The sequence below is a fragment of the Lathamus discolor genome, chromosome 2, assembly GCF_037157495.1.
Source record: "Lathamus discolor isolate bLatDis1 chromosome 2, bLatDis1.hap1, whole genome shotgun sequence".
NCBI classification, from domain to species: domain Eukaryota; kingdom Metazoa; phylum Chordata; class Aves; order Psittaciformes; family Psittacidae; genus Lathamus; species Lathamus discolor.
Window position 1 is genome coordinate 19,058,180 of NC_088885.1, and position 22,790 is coordinate 19,080,969.

The 22,790-nt window shown below is 37.4% G+C and overlaps 1 protein-coding gene across 11 annotated transcripts in view; it reads right to left on the reverse strand.

Annotated features, from left to right (window-relative positions):
- The window catches only part of TBC1D5 (TBC1 domain family member 5), a 328,319-nt gene that overhangs the window by 248,730 nt on the left and 56,799 nt on the right, over nt 1-22,790 (reverse strand). For all 11 annotated transcript variants that reach the window (XM_065666027.1, XM_065666031.1, XM_065666023.1 and 8 more), the window contains one exon: nt 7,070-7,213. The gene's annotated coding sequence lies outside the window, so the exon portion shown is untranslated. The remainder of the gene's footprint in view (nt 1-7,069; nt 7,214-22,790) is intronic.

The following is a 22,790-nucleotide window of genomic DNA, read 5'->3' on the forward strand; positions in this document are numbered from 1 at the left end:
TTTCCTGTTAGGGTGGTGAGGCACTGGAATCGGTTGCCCAGGGAGGTTGTGAATGCTCCATCCCTGGCAGTGTTCAAGGCCAGGTTGGATGAAGCCTTGGGTGGGATGGTTTAGTGTGAGGTGTCCCTGCCTATGGCAGGGGGGTTGGAACTAGATGATTTTGAGGTCCTTTCCAACCCTAACTATTCTATGATTCTGTGATTCTATGATTAAGCATCACTTTCCTCTCCACAATTAACTGAGCCATTGTCATGGTTTAAACCCAGCTGGCAACTAAGCCGCACACAGCCACTCACTGACACCCCTGGTGGGATGCAGGAAAGAATCGGAAAGGTAAAAGTGAGAAAACTCATGGGTTGAGATAAGGACAGTTTAATAGGTAAAGCAAAAGCTGCAAACGCAAAGCAAAGCAAAACAAGGAATTAATCCACCACTTCCCACGGGCAGATGGGTGTTCAGCCACCAGGAGAGCAGGGCTCCATCATTTGTAATGGCTACTTGGGAAGACAACCGGTATCACTCCAAACATGTCCCCGCCTTCCTTCTTCTTCCCCCAGTTTTATATGCTAAGCATGACATCATATGGTCTGGGATATCCCTTTGGCCCATTCGGATCAGGTATCCTGGCTGTGTCCCCTCCCAACTCCTTGTGCACCCCTAGCCTACTTGCTGGTGTGGTGGGGTGAGAAGCAGAAAAAACCTTGACACTGTGTAAGAGCTGCTCAGCAGTAACTAAAACATCCCTGTGTTATCAACACTGCTTTCAGCAAAAATCCAAACAAGCCTCATGCTAGGTACTATGAAGAAAATTAACTCTATCCCAGCTAAAACCAGCAAAACCCATTTATTTGCTGCATACAGTACTAAATTTCCTAAGTTTCTGCTGAGTGCCTGGCAAAAGGGAAGTCAGTAAAGGCATCACTGCTGTACCGGTCCAAATTATGCCTACCAACCAGGAACCCCTTCCTCTCAGCACCCTACAAATACTGTAAAAAGGGGGACTTATTTTGTAGAAATTTTAACAACCAAACCTTTATGGACATCGAGAAGACCTTCCCAAACTCACTGTTTGTTCATAAAGGAAACAGTGAAGTCAATCTAATACCACTCCCTAATATTTGCTGCAGGGATTACTGAAACTTTAAACTAACCTCAACATTAATTACAAAAATTAAAATTGTCTCAAGAAATAAGATGCTGAAAACTATTTGAATACTGCCTAAGTCTTACATGCACTTTTTACCACAATTCTTCACAGAAGCTCACACATGAATTCTTCTGTTTCAGGTTCCTGCATTTGAATTTTCAAGAAAGCCATTAAATCACAAGAGTAGTGTCAGAAAAGTTACAAAAACTACATGAGGCAATTTTTTTTTAAAAGAATCTAGGAATGTAAGGCAGATCCCTGTATTCAGATCTGCTGAATATTAGCACTTTCTTATTTATATTAAATAGTTCATCCTTTTCATGATGCATTATAATGCATTATCTTTTGGAATGAAAAAAAGATTTTGGATAAAAATGTTTTTACATTTATGCTGGTCTACTGAATGCCCTTGCTAAAAGTTAAATGTTAAAGAAAACAAAGCCACAATTGCTTCCCTCCAAAATGCTACAAATACAAGCAGCCTTCATAACTATAGTTTCTATGCATAAAAAATAACCACAAATTCATTCAGCAGTTATGCTTCATTCATCAAATATGTTACATGAATATAGGTTATTATATTTAGTCATTTGGTCCCTATTCATCTAGCTGGTCACTATTCGTCTGGAGCAAAGTTTCACATTATGAAATATCCTCAACTGAAGCACTGTATTTTAATTAGACATAGGTAGATACATATTCACAACTTAAACATTTAGCCATTTGTTTTGTTTTTCTCATAACTTACTCTTTATGAAGTAAATGATTTTTAAAAATATTTTTGCTTTTTAAACTTTTGAATCCAAAATCCAACTGAAGACACTATACGACATTTCTGTTAATAAAATCACTCCACTAATTTCCTGTTCAAGTATTTATATTCATACTTATTTGTACTAGGAAAACTTGTTATGAGAACTCAGAAAATTACTCCTGCATTTGCTTTAAGTAAAATACTTTCCAAAGTCTGAGCCTAAATGACCCAAAAGAAAACTAAGTACAATCCGTGCTTTCAAGAGCCATGGGTAATTAAGGTCTCCTTACCATTTACTCAGGAAAGAAATAATGTTGCCTCTGGATTTTAAATTCAATAAAATCACTTTCCTGTCAGTTGGGATGAGTGTCTCCAAGCAAGAGTGTCTTGATCTACTTTTTGTTGTTACATTTTACAGAAAAAAATACATTCACCTAAAAAGAGAAGCATTTTCTTCTTCCGTCTTCTACTCCCTTCCACCAATACAGCTGCGTGAGAATAACAGTTTTTCCTTGGCTCCAGCTTGGATCCTACTACAGAACATATTTCTGGGATTCTAAAATAATCTACATAAACACGCCAAGATAAAGTCTGAGCATTTTTATTATAAATTCTTGCAGCTGATCTGTAACTCCTTTGCAAAACACAAGAACTAAGGCAACTTGCAAGACACAAGTAACCTTCTGACTGTGCTTTTATAAGATCTTGATATTGCAAGACACACATGCTCCAGAAAAACAACAGTAAAATAATATTTATCCATTTCTTCTAAATCTAGTTTTACCAGCATCAGTGCTTATTAAATGAATGCTTATTAGATAAGATCTTAGAGGATCAGACACATAACATCAAGAAAACTACTGCAAAAGTTGGTGGTAATATTTTAATCTTTCTTTAAAAAGTGTAAATCTGTAGAAACATTATGTTCTCAAAAAGAGTGCTTAATATGAAGTCATATACTGTACATCACTCAACGGAACCTTGAATAAAACCACATGAAGTTGCTCAGAAAGTTCTGAGTTTTATATAAAGTTCTGCATTCATTTATTCAAATACAATAGAGCACTGATAATAAAGAATGATTTGTGACTATAATAGCTCCTATTACCTTAAAGAAATGCACAAAGTTATATATTTAATATATGTGTTCATTTAATAAATTGCACTCAGCAATCTGTGGAGGGTCTTAAATTAGTAGGCAGTTGGCCATCACTGTCACTTTAATTTGGCTTTATTCATCTGCTTTCTATCTAACTACAAATGCTGGCCAGTCACAACAACAACCAAGAAACACTGCTACTTGCATTTGAGATACAGTCCCAAGGACTGGACTCTGCACATGGTTGGCATCCACACTGGTACCTGTCAGTACCATTTAGTTTATGTTCAGACATTCAAATCTGTATAACTTAAGAGGAAAAAACTCTAAAATTCTCTCTACCCTTCTCATAAATCCCTTGTAAGCATTGAAAAACAGCAGTAAGGTCTTCCTTAATACCGGGATTTCCAACTAGTGAGGCTGGTTTCCCAGTTAAAATGAAAACAAACTATAACGCAGGCACCAAGCATGACGAAGAAAGCTCTGCCAGATCTGACTGGGTTCTGACCAAGGCCAGCTCAGGGTTTCGAGCCACACTGCCTAAAATGAGACTCGGGAGGCAAATGGGGCAGCCTGCCAGGGGGCAGGGGCAAGGGAGATTCAGCACACAAAAGTCACTGCCAGAGGCAACTTGAATTAACAAAGATGTGAAGCAGTACCAATTTTGCCAAGTGAGGACCAGCTACATAAAGTGGGTAAATGCTGATATGGTAGCAAGAGAGAAGAAAGGATGTCTGGAGAGAATGGTCTAATAACACACAGTTCTGCTACTCCTCACCAGGACAATCAGCTACTGAAAATAAAGCTACAGGAATTACTAGCCCTGAAGTGATGCTATGTATCCTTCTGGGGAACTGATATAACTTGATTTCAGTGCTCTAAAAAAAACCTCTTAATCCTGGATCTGTTCTTCCATCCTTTAAGGCTGCATGTCCTGCCAGTTTTCTACATCTCAGAAAGAATTTCTCAGTTTATGGATTTCTCTCTCTAAAGCCAATCTCTGCAGTAAAGCAAGAAATTAAACATTGGTGCATGGACCACCCATACTGTAGAAATAGCAACAACATAAACACTGCAATGAATGCATGTTGGTGGGTTTTTTTGGAAATACTTAAAATCTTCTGCTCATACAGATTTATGATGATCTCTATGAGCTGCATAAAACTGCAAAATTATCCATTAGATGCTCCACTAAGATGTGATCTGTAACATGACTGGAAGTCACCAATGCTTCTTAGACTGATAAAGAAGTTTAGTTGAATTTAAGGAAGTAACTGACAAATTTTAAAATGCTGTCTATCCTACAGGCTGTAAGAAAATACATAAAAATCACAGAGAGATTTCTTCTTAGAAAGTACAGGATTTCAAATTATAACCACTTCTGCACTATTTATCTGAGATCTTTCCTTTAAAAATACTGTTCATGTTTCCTGATGTTTCATAACCCAGATTATAAAATGAAAGCTTCAAAGCCAGGCTGCCAGCCAATTTATCAATATTATATGGGATTTAATTACTCTTTAAGTCAAAGGAACTATGTTCAAAGATACATAGTAGTACTTCAGGTTCCTTATATATAATTTTAGTAGTAAAACTTGTTTGACCAATTTCATTATTGTGCCAACACAAAAAAGGGAAGTGTTAAGTAAAACCAATCTTGGAGAAGACTGGAATAATTTCAAGCACAAGGAAATACAGGAAAGTAAGTAACTGGCAGTTACAAATACTATGTCTTCAGAGAAATGACTGGTCTTAAATATAGATTTAACAAATTAGGAATAATAAGTAAACCACTTGAAATTCGGATTAACACTTTCCCACCAAAGAATTCTTAACATGATTTAATTCAAAATCTGAAAAATCTACAGCATAACAGTCCTTAAACAAGCAACTGTGTCAATTACTATGAAACAAGCACAGGGACATATAATTTTAAAATAGTTATATCTATATCTTAAATGTATAACTCAAAAATGCTAATTACAATGCTTTTGTTAAGGAAATTTTTATTTTCTTGTTTTCCTAGGAACAGTAGAAGTCAAAATGGCCAAGGAGAGAAGAGATTCACTGCTCACCAAATAGGGGATGGGAAAAGAAAACTGTATTTTGGGCAGTTTATTCTAATCATGAAGCCAGAACAAGCAATTTCATTTTTCTTTCTTACCTGCTCATTTTCACTCAAGGGCCAACAAGAAGCAGCAGGTCTATTGATTATATGCATACTATGTTATTGCATGGGTAAGTAAAATCAAGATATGAAATGGAAGCTAAGAGCAGCAGCCAAAGAGTCAAGTTTGCGTATCAAGTATCAAGACTTGTCTGCAGCCTGGTCTACCACTGAAAAAGTGCAATGCCTGCTTTAAGAATAAAACATATCTGGCAGGTTACACGGAAACCTTTGCTGCCTAAAGCCAGTCTTCTTCACTGGTCTGATTGCTGCCTACAACACTTACACTGCGAGAGGAGGGAAGCATTATACTACTGAATTTGGTTCAAACTGAACTCAGCATGAGGTAGAGGCTAACTTTGTCTAAAGCCTTAATGCCTGAAGAAAGATCTCCCAGACTACAAGTATATAAATCTTGTCTTATAATGTACACTGAGCTAAGCAGAATATTCAAAAGCTGCTACAGCAATTTTCAACAACTATTTACACTAATTTTTGAAACACAAGTATTTTCTAGTAATACTTTAAATTTTAATTACTTTTTCTAAGTAACAAAATAAAAAGATATTCCCAAAATCATGTGAATCGGTAGAAAATGGTGGAATTGTATAACCACACATGCACCCACAAAAAGACTAAGCCACCAAAAGCATTAGTCTGTACTTCTCAACTCTTTTTGACAGTTCCAAAATTCAGGCACACATCCAGAAGAACTTTCTGCCCCACGTCTGGTCAGTAAAGAAATTGAGGTTAACCTTTAATTTTTAATGTCACCTGCAGCCAGTGACTGCTTTTTCTAATGCAAGTGACAGATAAACAGCAAAACACTCCCAAGATGATACACAAAGCACCACATACCATAAGTGCATTTTTATTTTTATACCAACTCAATTTCTCAAATGGATAACCAATGTTCCTACTAATTTACATTAAGAATTGAGTGAGGCATGAAAACTGTTCTGATGCATAGGCTCTATTTCTTTAATGTACTGCACAGTATTCTGTACTTTATTGCAACACTGGAAAACACTAACTACACTTAAAAGGTACAGAAACTATACATACAAAACCACAAGCACATATATATCCTAAAAACCACTTCAGAAAGGGCTTTAAATTCTCCAGAGCAGTATGAAGTAAAAATAAAGTCAGTGATGGAAGTCAGTAAAAACAAAAAATTGTTGCTATTAAACCAAGTTTCCTGACCTTTAATCACTTGAAGTAGTGTTTTTGTCTAGATCAGTACTAGTACTTTAATCAATACTGCTAGAATCTAAACCTTCAAAATCCTTTACACAATTCAGTAGTATCACCTTAACATTTGCAAGGTAATTCCAAACTAAACAGAGGGAATATGGCAAATTGAGGTAATATAATCTAGCTATTTAAAGCAAAACTGGCAAGTCTTTAACAGCAAACACTGCATCATTACTAAACACTGCCATGTTGTTAATGTAAGAAGAGGTTTGAATTAGATCATGAATTGCCCCTCCAGGTCAGGACTTAGCGTATATTATGGCAGAAAGCAAAGGAAAGCTCCCACTGACACTGTGTATGTTTTACCAGTTCTGTGGAAAGCAGACTCCAGTACAGCTATCCATCACTTTTAAAACCAAACACTACAGTCAACATTAACTTGTCCTTTAAAATTTAACACAGAGAGAAAAGCACTTATGTTTGTAAAATAAGATTATTTTTCTTTTACAGAATGGTTATTCTTATTACAGAATTATTCTTATTCTTATTACAGAATGGACGACTACAGGAAAGACATCACAAACATTTTAACATATACTAAATGTGTAACTATGACATTAATACAAACGATTATGACAGTAATACAAACGAAGCAAACTCAGTTTGCTTAAAAAAAAAAGAAAAAAAAAGGAAACATTAACTTACATAGTGGGAGGTGTTCAAACACAAAGCAGACAGTTGTCCTCAGAATGATACTCTCCACTCAAGTACCGCTGGGATAAGGCCCAGGCACCAGCAGCAACGAGGAAGCCGAAGTAGCAGTCTCAGTACCAGACTTCGGGAATTGACCTTTGGATGAAGAACAAAGACGTTTGATGAAAAAATGCTAAAAGAATCTTTTATTTTTTAATTTAACCTAAAGGGATTTGAGTGACCTAGGGCATTTGGTTTCTTCAGGAAATTTCCATATGGCAAAAAGTCAAGGGACCAAAACTAGTATTTTTTTCAATCAAGTAACTATTATTTCAAATAGTCACAAAGCAGGAGAGATAGAAACAATATTTAAGATAAGTCTATGTGGTTCAAATTATTTATTTCTAAGATGACAGTAACAGTAGAGAAACAATCTAATAGCTTGAGCATTATGAAGACTTCTTCCACCTTCAACCTGAAATTCACCGCAACATGCAAATCTTGGCTATTTCTCAGCATTATTTCCAATTCAACCTCCTGTGACTGAACTTCTTTATATTCACAAATATAAAACTCTATACAAAATAAATATAAAAGTAACTTGAGATTGTTAGATGTGTTTTCCAGAAAGTAATTAATTCATTATTAGATAAGACAAAAAAATAGTACAGGGTTCAATAGCACACTACAGCTGGTTATACACACACTACAAATGTTCAAGGCTATGGTTCTAAGAAGACTTTAACAAATCAAATTCCAGCAACTGATCAGCCATTTATCTTTTATTAACTCTCTTTCAACTGTTTGAAAATGTACTTGTAAATTAAGAAATAAATATTTTTCTAAAATACTGCTCTCTTCAAAAGATGTTTATATAGAATTTTTCAACTTTTGTGAGTTAGTTAAATTCTATTCACACAGCGATGGGATATGCCTATATAAAAAATAACTTTTCCTATTAAAAATACACAAGGCTAATGGTGTTGAATTGGAAACAGGATCTTCCCTTTCTGAAAAGCTGATATTTCACTCGGTTTCTACAGTTTGCATCAAAAAACCTAAGAACACACCATCTAGACACATTACAAAAAAAAAAAAAAGTCCTAGAAGACACTGATTTTGCAGGTAAGTACCAAAATAGTTCCTGCAATAGGACCACTGTTGTCAAAACAAATTAAACTGAGTTTAGAAATAAACTGAAAAACATGTTCACTTTGAAGAAATAAATTTGGGAATTTCTTTTTAAGAAGTTAAATAAAATTGTCTTCACAGGAGCATATTAAACAGTTCCAGCTAAATAGTGGGAGTTTTGGTGGCTTTGTTTGCTTTCTGTTGGTTTGTTTTGTTTTGATTTATTTAATTTGGATTAGTATCCTAGTTGCAATATAGTAGCATATAAATGTATTTTTATTCTAGAGCATACTTTGACTTATTAAGCCTGGCATTAAATTTTATAACAAGATGTAATATATCTAATCCAAGAGGGCTCAGAGTTCCCTGTATTATTTATTAATATGTTAAGTGAATGTTTGGACAATTGATTTCAACTAGGTTTTGTGACTATAATATGTGACAAAATACAATTTTAAAATTACATAGTTCATTTGTCATAACTACTGCTCTAATTTCTATAGGTGTTAACAAATTAAGCAAAAAAAAAAAAAAAGCTACACTGACTAAATAAAGAACAAAACCACTGTTTTTCACACACAATAGCAGAAAATGCTACTGCCTCTGCCCAGTTCTGGTAGAAAGTGAGCATAATCACCTCTTGGAAACAACAAGGGAAAAATAATAAACACAAAGAGAAACACACACAATCTATCTATAGCTGTATCATTTATATCTCTGTATCTATACCTGTATCTATAGCTGTACATCTATATCTACACCTCTACCTATCTCCTGGGTTAGTGCAAATAACTCCTCACACCTCAGCTGTATTGGTAAGTGCAATGGAGGGCATGTGCTGAGGACACCAGTGTGAAACATCAGAGATGCAGCCAAGGCAGAGGAAGGCAAGCTGCAGCGAACTGCAGCACAGCTTTCGTAAGTGAAGGCAGAAACAGGAGAAGCGGTGCAGGGGCAGCTTAATGCCAATTCACACAGTGTCCTGAGTTAATACCAAAAGGGAAGGATGGAATTTAGAAGGATCAAGAAATAGCGACCTCCCTAGACGGGAGAAGAGCAGGGCCATGGGGGAAAGGAGGCAATGGATTGAAATCTCTGTGTTACAGAAACACATTGCATGATCAGTAAAGGGAAGTATAGACAAGTTTTGCTCTGCTGGGCAAAGGACTGGTGTCCTTCGGTGCAGGCTGGCATGGCCATTCATGGGCCTCAATGTCAAGAGATCTTGCAGAAGAATCTAGATAGACTGGAGCATTAGGCAATCATCAATGGCATGAAACCGAACAAAAGCAGATGCTAAATTCTGAACCCGGGATGGAAGAGTGCCAGCCACAATTGCAAACTGGGGGAAGGGATGGCTGGAGAGCAGCCCTGCAGAAAGGGATCTGGAGGTGCTGGTTTGGCACGCCCCTGCCAACCGCAACCCTCCCCCAAATACTAGTCTTTAAAAATGGCTGAGTTGTGCCTTTTGGAGAAACAGAACCAAACATAAGAGCCCGAGAACAGCAGCGCTCCATCAGGAGTCCATCTGGCCCAATCCTCTCTCTCCAGTGGCACCCCATACGTGTCTAAAGGAGAGTATATGAGGAGCACAGGTCTACTTCTGTCAGGGTGCAGAGGGTGCTCATAGGCCTCAGTGCCCAGAACCGGCCTCCCTTGGGACCTGCACTGCAGATAGCCCCTCAAACCTAGGTCACAGCTTGTCATGCAGAACTATATGCATAACATATCATAGCCGTTCTGCCCTATTCTGTTCCGTTCCTTTCCATTCCCTGCACTCATGATGAGTTGTAGAATGATGAGACCATTATTTACCTGAAATGCCAAGGGGTTTTCAGCATCAAAAGCACTTTCAAAGACACAAATCAGGTTGCAGGTGGAAAGTGTATTTTATTTATTTCTAAATAAAGTTACTTTATTTGCTGTAGTTTAGTTTAGCTTAGTTAATTTTAGTCTAGTTTAGTTTAGATTGTATTTCCTTTTTCTAAAAACCATTAACCTGATGCACACGTGTAGCCAGCAGCAGGCTGTTGCATCCTTCAGTTTAGCTTGGGAAAATCCTCCCTTGCAGCCTGACAAAGGAAGCCAGGGCAGGAGCCATGCCGTGGTGGGGTGAGAGCAGTGCAAGAACCCAGCCAGAATGGGCCAGAGAAGACCTGACAAGGCAGGGTGCTCCATGCAACAGAGGAGAAGCAGCAAGTCCCGGCGCCACACTGGGGCCACCCTGGGAGTGCAGAAGGCTTCCTCCCCACACATGTGGGACACGAGGGCCAACTATGTGGGGCACGAGCAGCGGCCTTTGGGCTACAGTAGCCCACAGGATCCCCATGAAGGGGCTGTGCTAGGCTGCAGAGGGGGCAAAAAAAACCCGGGGACACTTGTGGTGCATGAGCACCAGGCAACAACGCAGAGCACCAGGACCAGAGGAGCCCTGACAAGTGGCCGTGCTCAGTGCTCAGAGGAAGGCAAAAAAAACCCGGGACTGGTGCCAGCCTGCCCCAGGAGGAAAATTCCTTCCTGACCCCAGTGCTGGCGATTGGCTACTCCCTGAGCACGTGAGCAAGACCTGCTCTTGGTTCATGGGCTGGTTATGCCTCTAAGGGGACAAGGGGACACTGGCGCTGCCTTTTCTGCCTCCACCTGGAGGTATCTCCAGGGCTTCCAAGAGCAGCAAAGTGCCGCTGGCCTGATCTAGCCTGGGAGCAAGAACCCTTCCAGTGCCTGGCACTGGAGCTCCAAAGCACTGGGGGAGGGCGCTGGACTTACACTGTTCTGGAGCACTGCGATGCTGCGCTGGCGGGTGCTGGCACTATGACACGGAGGTGTGCTGGCCCCCACAGCCCTGCCCACCGCAGCCCTGCTGCTGCTGCCCCTTCACCCTGCATGCCTTGGAGAAAGGCCTTTGGGGTGCTGGCCCTGAGGCAGTGCCTGTGCCCAGGAGGCCCAAGGGGATGGCCCTGCCCATGGCGGACACACTGGGCACTGCTGCGGGGTGTCCCTGTAAATGAATCTGTATGTTCAGACTGCATCAATAAAGGCTTTTACACCCCGTACAGTCATTTGAATTCAATTCAGAATTTAAAAGCAACCATCACCATCATTTATGTACAGCCATTACCAAGATATCTTTACCGCTTTTTCTTGCTTTTCTGCTTTCCTATTTCCTTCTTTTGCTTTTCATACTCACCTTTCTGCATTTTCCCCTTAAACAGACCAAAGCCTGCAAATACAGAACAGTTAATATGTGTATTTGCAGAGGACTTACTACAGTGAGACCACAGCCTTGTACTGAAGTAATAATAAATAGTAACAAATGTTTTGCTCAACTATCACAAGTCAATTCAGTCACAGCTGGATCAAGTGACTGGTTTGCTTTGAAGCAGTTCATTTAACATATGAATCCTGTAAATTCTTACCAAAACAACAGAAACACCCCCAACCAATGGTTTGAATAATGCTTATGTAGCAGAAGAAATAGAAAATATTACACCAAGTTCTGAAAACAGGTGATAATGTATTGCATATCAGTGCAGCACGATTTTCACATTATTCATACAGTTATAATAGTTTGCAACAAGTTACACTGTAGAATGTTCTCTAACCCTGCATTCTAAACCTGCACAGGTGTTTTCTAAGTTATAAATGAGTTGAATGGACTATGGACAGTAGGAAAAGAGTATCGACTAACTGAAATCAAAATATAGCCTTACTGTGAATACTGAAAATTATATCAGTGAGGAAAAAGAAATATATGTTACTGAAATAATTTACAAAACGGAATATAAGATTATGTTAAGATTTGTATAATACAAGGTATAAAGATTACTTTTCTTGAAAATTAAAAGAGAAAGTAACTTGACTGCATGACCTAGAGAGTATCAGTAAACAGAAACAGGAAAGAGACTATATTGCAGCAAAGGTGATGACTTCCTCATGTGGACTGCTCACCGTATCTGAAGGATCCATACCAGACATTTCTGGAACCTACATGGGGACTACATAATTCAATACCATAGCAAAGGCAGACCATCTGCCAGAGTTCTTGACCATTATTTACAGAAAACAGTCTTCAAAATATGAATAAAAAGCTTTCCTTACTTGTGTAGATGCCTGCATGCCCACAGAGGACAGAGGAAAGCAAGGGTTCAGTATTATATGCATAGAAGGTTCCTAACAACTAGAGTTACTCCAGTGTTGAAAGAAGCAGATGTCAGAAGGATACCAAACTTCTTAATAGAAGTGTTAAAGAAAGCTACATTTTGCAGCTAACAAAATAGGCACAGTAGTACATACTTTGAAAAGGAGTCTTTATGTTTCCTATAGTTCACTAGTCTAAAAATACACTCCTGCTTGGAAGACTAAGAACATCCCAATGCTTTGCCACTTGTTCTCAGTAAGTCTTGCTTCACTATTCTTTCAATATACATTAAACTAAAGCCACTTAAGGGGGGGGGGGGGAGGGGAAGGGAGTGGAAACAAAGAAAACAAACCAGCTTAACTTTGCTATTCTCTGTTCTTCCTCCCTCAGTACCATTTCCCTCAAAAAGAAATTACATAACTATGAATAAATGTAGCAAATGATATAAATTAATCTGATATTTCACTTAGTAAAAACATCTTAATCTCCTTTCATCAAGATTCAATGGTGTTTTAAACATCTACGCTAGATGTAAACCTGGAAGTTTTTCAGTCTTTCCATTTAAGTAAGTAAACTTTAGTTTACACTTTAATTTTGAATAGCCATTTATTACTTTTTTGACATCTGTCCATCATAGTACTGTACCAGAATTAAAAAGTAAAAATACTAAAATTGACATCAAGCTGTGCTGAAAGTACCTTAAGGACGAACAATACTTTTTAAAACAGAGTATGTGGCAAGCTTAAAGTATGGGATTTGGTTACTGAACAGAGTGTAGGAATGTCCCACTTCTACATTGCTTCTCAGGTATACATATGCACAAAGGAGCATTTTAAGATGCCAGCAGCTGAGTAAGATACTCGCTTGTATAGGTCTATTAAATCTGTGAATGCAGGAACTGCTGCATTTCACAGTCTATTATTTATATGACAGAATGAAGATCTGAAAACATGAAATATAGCCTTAAATTATTCACTTATTCTTTTCACAAAAGGAGAAACCGTCAATCTAACACTAAAAGACTTCAAGCATATTTCTAAAGGTTTCATGAAAATTGCCTTATTTATCAAAACTTTATACCCTCTGTTTGTTCATTAAATACTGTAGCTTTGCATTAAGGTCAAGCAGTGTCAACCAATTACTGTTGCTGGAAAAGTCCTACCTCCTTAACACTCAAAGAAACCACAGTATATGGTGAATTATTTTAATAGGCAAACTGAAAACTGTTTACCCAAAGTACATTTCAACCATAAAAATGTATTTTAAGGTTTTCTATCAACAATCAATTATAGTACTATTTATTATCACAGCAGCATTAAGCATGATTCTGTCTGCTTAAATGCTAGCCTTTAAAAAATATACATCTATTTTAGCATATTCAGCAATAATTCTGTTCTTAGCTCATACTAAGGAAAAAGAACAAAAATTAAATTACCTATAAAACAAACTGAAAGGTAAAAAATTGAAACACGGAATTTTAAAGAGACAATATCAATTGTTATAAACATTCTGGCTTCTGTCCTCATTCTCTACTGGTGGGCAAGAGGGTTCAGCTTGTATGACAGACCTGAAAACCAACACCACCCTGCTTTCATTGTTCCTAGTTTTATAGTTCTATTTTAGGGTAAAATTCTCCATCTTGCAATACACAAGAACAGGTGAACAACAGAAGAGTGGATTTTACATGGTTATGCACAAGAAAAGGCCACCCATGGGGAATCATACCAAACACCAGAGTCATTCAGGATAAAAGGATTTCCATAAAATATTTTTATAAACAATTTAGGATAGACTCTCCCTTGTCCTAATTCAGTCTCTTCCCCAACCTATTTTAATGGCTGGTGGTTTGAAAGGCTAGAATAATTATTTTAGTATGTAATCACCTCTACCTTTATATTTCACACATGCAGAATTTTGGATCTCATTTCTCTTTGGAACTGACCCATCCTATTCCACCTAGTACATAAGATGCAATGAAAGTACACTTAATTTTTTGATGCTAACCTTAGAAATCACTGTTATGAGCTCAACCATGACTTTCTGAAATTACAAAACAAGCAAAACCAAAGAAGAATTCTTCTACACATCCCATCACCTTGTCTCACTAGAAAAGAAGTTTTCATCCATGTCCTGTATCAGTGATGAATGGGACCTACAAAGATACGAGACACACATACCATTGCTACAAACAAGAAGAGGAAATAATGTAACAAAAGGGATGAAAAGAAAATCCTTGAAACAAGTCATACTGAAAATTACGGAGGAGGAGAGATGTTAACAGATTCGGATCTGTGGTCTCATTCTTTCTAAGAGATCAGAATAAAGAAAATCAGAAGAGGTAAAAAAGAAAAAAAAAACCACACAAAACAAACCCAACCAAACTCAAAACAAGCCCTCTCCTGTCCCTCCAGGTGAAGTAAGTCACATCTATAAGTTCCAATTTATCAGAGAAACCTAAAAAGATTTTAAAACCAATTATTGCACAACCAAATTTCTAGAAGAAGGAATAGTAAGAAAAAAAATATAGATCCTTTCAAACTCATCTAAATTACACTTCACTGGAAGGGTGTTGACTGGCTTTATGGATGAGAAGTAACAGTAGATGTGATTCAAGCTTGAGATTACAGAGATTTTAAACACGTTCTGCATTGTCATTGCCAATATAACAAAATACTGTGCAGACATTATTATTATAAGCTGGACACAAAAATGATTAAAATCAGAGAGCAGTTGTTCTTGAAAAGAATTTTTATCATCTCTGTCAAGCTGGGTATATATTTCAAATGGATCTCAGAGACATCTGTTTAGATCTGTTTCTACCTGGTATTTTCATAATAATCATTGCAACTCAAAGCCAGTGTGATAAAAAGAATGCTGGGAGAAACTAGCAGTATCTAAGAGGACAGCATCTGATTCCAAATGCTTTTGAAAAATGGGAGACATGGTCAGAAATCAACAAAGTTTTTTAATAAGAACAAATCTAAAGTGCTACATTTAGAAAAGACGCATCATTGACGTGAACACAAAATGGACCAGCAACATTACATAGGGAATCAATGAACAGAGAATACAAAAGAGAAAATTTTGTGGTAGCTTTCAAAATCACATTGCACTCAAATAGGTTGGCAAGCATGTGAAGTGTATGTGGGTATGTGGGTGGGTGTGTGCATGCACGCATACAAACAGCTGATAACTACTTTTCTCCAAACCACTCAGTTTTGGACATCATATTCTTACAAAGATGCAGGCAAACTATGAAATGTCAACAGGCATGCAACTTCAAGGACTGCTGGGGAATTTCAGTCACTAAAGCTTCCCAAGAAAAGGTTTGATCAATGTACTCTGCCACAGCCAACCAAAGTAACAAACCTTCAACAGCTCTCTCACCTCGCATGTTCAAACTCCCATGTTCAAAACCATCACATCAACTTCACCTGCTACCAGACAGATGGAGAGGCGATTATTACTTTGTGCAGTTGCTTTTGAATTTCCTTGACATGAGACAGTACTAGATTGAGCATATCAGTGAGTAACTTTTCCTGTTTTATCATTCTTTGGTTAATATTACATGGCATTTCATGTAAGAAAAAATGCATCACGGATCATTTTTATTTTCATGTCCATGCATAGATAGCTCTTAATAATTCCTTACCCTATGCCCTGTAGTAACAATTGAAAATGGACTGCAAAAGTGAAGTGGCACGCTAACCAACAGCTCTTCTGCAAATTACAGAACAATCTTCAGCTTTATAAGACACGTCATTTCAGTATAGTGAATCAGAAGAAAAGGATCTTCTGTACTGATGAAACCATCCTTGTGAGGATAGAAAGAACAAGCTCTGTTTTTCTAGATCCATCAGCTCTACTGGATAACACTAACCAGCAGTGGGAGATATGGAGGTGGGTTGTAAGATAAGGAATAGGCTAGAGGCAAGAAGAGCTGTTATAATTATAGCTGGGAACACAGAATTTGTTAAAGGAAGTCTACTGTATAATTACATTTGAAAATTTAGCAAGATGCCCAGAGGCTGGCTTGCAGCTGTCAGGAACTGGTAATGCTAGAGTTCTGCTCAGAAGGCAACCACTGCTAAGCACACCTCCCTGTAGTTGAGCACACTTCGGCAAGGCAAAGGCATGACTTCAGCTAAAATGAGTGCGATCACACAACGTGACATTATACCTATTCTCAGTAAAAAGTGTTCAGAGATTGGGAATTATTTGGAAGGAAATTAAATGTAAACTTGCCAGTTTTGATTCTACATTAAATGTACTTTGTGAATGACAGATGACAGTAGTATTGCGTGAACTGAGTATTTTATTTGTTAAATAATAGTTCATAGTGGTTGCATATAAAGTCATAGTTCTCACTTTGGTTCATCTGACCCTATCAAATGAAAACAAATTGATGAAATGCAGACTGAATACAAGATTTAAAAAAAGAAAGAAATCTTTGTATCTGTTTCTTTCTCATGTTTAAAGCTGAAGTGATATTGTTACTGAGAAACAAATCGTAACTACAAACACCCAAAGTGGTAATCTGCAGACAAATTGATCAAGTATGAAATATGACTAAACCACTTACGAAAAAAAATGGAGGATTAAACAATTGGAAAAAAAAATCTCATTTTATGCAGAGTTAATGATTCTACTTAAAAATATATATTCTGCTAATTCAAATATTAGCAAATTAAGTGCTGAGCATATTGAAAATTCTCATTAACCACAAGTATTAGCGGCATTTATGTAAGGTACACCTGGATAAAGAATTGAGCAAGAATTATAATACAGTCATAAATGTGACCATACTTTTTGACAGAATTTTGACAGAAATCAAAACTGTGTCATCATATTATCATCCAAAGAAAATAAAAAGCTCTAGAAGACAGAGCAGAGACTTCAAGCCTAGAACAGAATTACTCCTAAATGCTATGACAGCTGCTTCTTTTATTTCAGACTTATAGTTTTATAAGAAATTTAAGTACATATGTCTGCTTGGCATAATGGACTGTATAGAGAGAAAACTTAACTTGAGGGTTATTATATCTTTAATTAAATCAACTACTCTTTCCATTTTGAAAAGGTGAAGACTGAAGAAAGAGCTTAAATCCTGAAATAATGTCCAACTGCTGACATTGTAAATACAGGCAGAGCATCAACTATTCCATATTTGCTCTATGAGCCTAAAGATATTCTTGTTTGATGCCTCATTGTTATGATCAGTTCAAATACTACAGTTGTCTTTTCCATAGAAAGGTAGAAATATTTTCTACATATTATAGGATTTGCTCACTTAGAAAAATGTTCTCAGCTTAAGACTAAATAAAAAGTTCCTTTCTGAGCATCAAATCTGGCTTTTCCCTAGTGTAACAGGGCTGTTTTTGTGATCTACAATATTTCATCGGAAGAGGGGAAAGGAAAAAACTAAGAAATCAGCTATTTTATACAAATGTTTCTCCTTTAATTTTCATTATATGAAGACGGACGTTTGAAGGATGATCATTTCAACAAAAGAGGGGCACCTACTGAACATACAAAGTTCAAGTTTTGTTTGACTTTTACAGATAATTAATCCTTACAATTTAATTTCTTCCTTCATTTTCATTTTTGAAGAAAAATATATTCACTTGAAAAATTCAAGTCTTTGAAAGAAGACCAAATTTAAGTACCTTATTCAAAAAGAGAAATGAAAAATCATTATGAAAGAAGCTTCAGGAGTGCAATACTGATTTCAGGCAGTGACCAGGTTTTATTCAAATACAATTTTTCCAGGACTAACTGCAAATATTCTTAGTCTTGGTACACATTAGCACAGATATTGCAAATGTAAAAGAATAATGTCAAGCTTCATTCTGATTTCCTCTACTTCAAGCATAATAGTTTCCTGTGTTGACTGCTGTCATAGAATCATAAAATAGTTAGGGTTGGAAAGGACCTCAAGATCATCTAGTTCCAACCCCCCTGCCATAGGCAGGGACACCTCACACTAAACCATGTCACACAAGGCTCTGTCCAACCCAGCCTTGAACACCTCCTGGGATGGAGCATTCACAACCTCCCTGGGCAACCCACTCCAGTGCCTCACCACCCTAACAGTAAAAAACTTCCTCCTTATATCCAATCTAAACTTCCACTGTTTAAGTTTTAACCCGTTACCCTTTGTCCTAGCGCTACAGTCCCTAATGAAGAGTCCCCCCCAGCATCCCTATAGGCCCCCTTCAGGTACTGGAAGGCTGCTATGAGGTCTCCACGCAGCCTTCTCTTCTCCAGGCTGAACAGCCCCCACTTTCTCAGCCTGTCTTCATATGGGAGGTGCTCCAGTCCCCTGATCATCCTCGTGGCCCTCCTCTGGACTTGTTCCAACAGTTCCATGTCCTTTTTATGTTGAGGACACCAGAACTGCACACAATACTCCAGGTGAGGTCTCACAAGAGCAGAGTAGAGGGGCAGGATCACCTCCTTCGACCTGCTGGTCACATTTCTTTTGATGCAGCCCAGGATACGGTTGGCTTTTTGGGCTGAGAGCACACACTGAAGCCGGCTCATGTTAAGTTTCTCATCGACCAACACCCCCCCAAGTCCTTCTCCGCAGGGCCGCTCTGAATCTCTTCTCTGCCCAACCTGCAGCTGTGCCTGGGATTGCTCTGACCCAAGTGTAGGACCCTGCACTTGTCATGGTTAAACTTCATAAGATTGGCATCAGCCCACCTTACAAGCATGTCAAGGTCCCTCTGGATGGCATTTCTTCCCTTCCCTCCAGCATATCAACCGAACCACACAGCTTGGTGTCATCAGCAAACTTGCTGAGGGTGCACTCAATCCCACTGTCCATGTCACTGACAAAGATGTTGAACAAAATGTTCAACAAACGTTTGTATGAACAAATATGCTGTCATATTCATCTATATTATATTATATAATACATCTTTAAGGACTGCAATGATCCCTTCAGGAATGTACAGAGAAGAATTCAGTCTTTCACCTAAAATACTGCTGTGGAAGAGCAAAAGGATTTTTATGAGTTAATCTTATGCATCAGCATTTCCACAGTAAAACATAAGAAAGCAAACTACAATAAATTGCTGATAGTTGCATGTTTTGCTGTTGCTCTGGACAAAGAAAAGCCTTTAAACTTCTTAATATTGATTCTTAAAAGAAAAGGAATGTCTTATATGGAATTTTTCTGTAGATTTGTGTAATCACACAGATCTATAAATCTAGGGGGCACTTTTACCTCGTTTAATATATAAAAAAAGCTCAAATAAAAAAATGAAACAGAAGTCTGAATGACCTTCCTTGCTAGTACATAAAGCAAAATGAACACTGCTTATGTCTGTAGAGAATGCACTTTTCCCAAGATATGAACCTTTAAACAAAAAGCTTTGTGTGGAAATAAAAATTTCCAATACAACTGACAAGTCCCAGGTCCCTAAATGCCAAAAAAAATAATGAAATCTGGCTGTGGTTCTGAGTAGCAGTACTACTTCTGCAATGTGATGTTTTCATCATCATATTAGGAAACAATTCTTTACAGAAAGAGTAATCAGGCATTGGAACAGGCTTCCCATGAAAATAATGGAGTCACCGTTCCTGGAACTGTTCAAAAACCATGTAGATGAGGCCCTCAGTGACATGGCTTAGTGGTGATCTTAGCAGTCCTGGGTAATGGTTGGACTTGTTGATCTTACAGGTCTTTTCCAACCTATTTGATTCTATGGTTCTAAGTGCTGTGTGCATTCAATATGTTTTTAACAGACAGAGATGTACAATTCTACACCTTGAATGACAACTGCTTAAGACCACTCCCACTTAAGTTCAAATGCTATGAATCAAAAGACAAGCTTGCTGTATCTCTGCCAAAACTTATTCTGACTCTGTGCATCTCTGTACATAGAAGGATTCTACATATACCATTATGTCTTTTACACTGTAACTACCTGGAAAAAGAATATTAACCAGTTTTATGTTTTAGGTAAGGAGTTATGACTTCTGTTACTCTGCTCACTACATGTATCAGTAACACGTAATCACCATGTTTCCACCCTCTCTTTATTAGTACTATCTATGTATCTATCCACTGAAACAAACAATTTTCAAAAAGTTGCATGGCATAACACAATCAGATCTATTAAGTCAACATTCACTAGAGTTTGAAGATGTATGACCATTTTTATGAGATTCGGCTTATTCGTCCCCATGAAGGCATACTTTAACATGATGGTACTTACCATGGAAACAAAAAAGCCTACTGTTTCTAAAACTGCTTTCAAATATTTTAAATAGTTTGCTTCTATTCTTTTCCTCATAAAATAACAAATGTCAAATAGCATATAAAAATTCCCAAATTAAGGAAAGAAAAACAAGAATGCACATTATATATAAAGCAGTAATAGGCAGAGACAACTTCACTAGGCTGTGACATATGACATCTGGTAGACTATTATCATAATAAATGGAAAAAGTAGGTGAGATTCTGTCAACAGCAAGGTATGAAGAAATGCATCTTCATCAGAATGACAAACATATCTGCCTTTAACAAACATAGGTCAAAGTAAAATTCAAGTACCTATGAGTTAAATATTTTCACTTTATTTAATCTCCTTTTCTTTTTCATTTTAATTGAAGCATAACACCATTTATCGGAAATATGTATTTATGCAATTTAATTTCTTTTTAGTGAGGATAAATTAAACTTGCTAATAATCACTGGCTAAAAACTACAAATGAAAAGAACCATAGCAAAATTCTTATTCTATGGAGACCGAAATTTGTCATTGGGTGCTTTACAAACAAGTTAGAATATTGTCCTTGTATTTTTGACTGAAAGCAAGATGTAATTTATATTTAGTCCTTTCAGAACTAGACACATACCTGCAAAGTAATATTCACCAGACTGCAACAATTTTCTACATGCAAAAAAGTAGAAGTTTGAAATTCACTGTGTGAACAGTCAAGTCACAATGAAATGATGGGGTTTTGTACAAGTCACAGATGGAAGAATTTAGGAAAGTAAATTGAAGAGTATTTTATTATTACTATTATTACTTGTGGTTTGATAGAAAAAGTTACTTGGAAAAGCAAATTTCCCAAAGGTACTGGAATATAAAATTTTGAAAGAGAGATGGTGGGGGAAAAAAAGGTACAATATTAATATCACTGTATTACTAGATAGCCATTTGCTTGATGGTTTGGGATCAGTTTTGGGGTTTTTCCAATGTTATGCTGGTGAAGACAGTCTCCATGATGGTATTTACTTATTTACTTTTAAATAGCTTTCAAGAAATCAGTGAGTGCTTTGGTCATGTATTTTCAGACTACAGTAGCTGCTGATGGCATTAATATACCAGACAGATTGATTTGGCAATTGTGTCTCCATCTCACGTGTACTCTCACTTTTTAACTGTGGTCTCACATAACACATAAATGAAGCTGCTTGAAGTGTAAAGAAGGAAACCACAAAAACATTGCCATTTTGATACACTCTAATGAATGCGTGACACAATTTAATGCTGACTTGAGGTGATGTAGCAGGAGACTGGCCCAAACAAATATCCCATTTTGGCCTTGTCACTGCCTTCCTCCAGAATCAAAGCTTCTGCTATGAACCAACTTATGTGCAACCTCTCCCTCTTCTCCCATTCACTGACAAAACAGCTTGGAAACACAAACCTGTTCTAAACTTCTTGAAGCTTCAGAAGATGAAGCATGAAGAAAGATGGAGTAAGGCAGCTAGTATGTCCAAAGAAAGATATATGTAACGGAAGCAGAAATTTCCTTTTACACTGGTTGAGTAGCTAACGCATTTTCTACAGTTGCAATTCTGTTTTCATCTATCAAGCATCTGAATGTCAGATAAATAACTTCCTGCTTTTTCTTCAACAAATCCAAATGAATGCATAAAGGCTTGCATGAGATTTTAATAAAAGAGGATGGGGAGAGCTAATGCTGCATGAAGTTGGGTGGAGATGATGTCAGTGAGCTAAGTGATTCCACTCTCAATGGTAGGTGTTGACACCCATTCTTCAAAAAGATGGGCAAGTCACACTGTGCTGAAGTGGTGAGAATGGCACTTGTACATCAGAAATTCCACTTCCCTTTCTGTAGTGTAGCATAGTTGCAATAGGAAAAGCAGATTATAAATGGACTTAACACAGTGCTCTACCTATTTACTGCACTGAACATGGATAAGCTTTTACTGCTCTTCCACTCAGAAACAAATAAAAAAGAGAGTGAACAAAATACAATAACCCTGGTAGATGGTACCTGGTGATAGCCAAATTTCAGTCATGATAACTCTGTGGTTTTAAATTTGTTTGTGCCCAAAACTTAGGAGTTATCTACTGAACATTACCATTAACATACATGGCCACATAATACTTCATAACTCTATTATATTAAGAGGTTTAACTAAAAGATCCTGGTTTAACTCACTATTCAGTCTGACTCTGTCTGACTCAGAGCACAGAT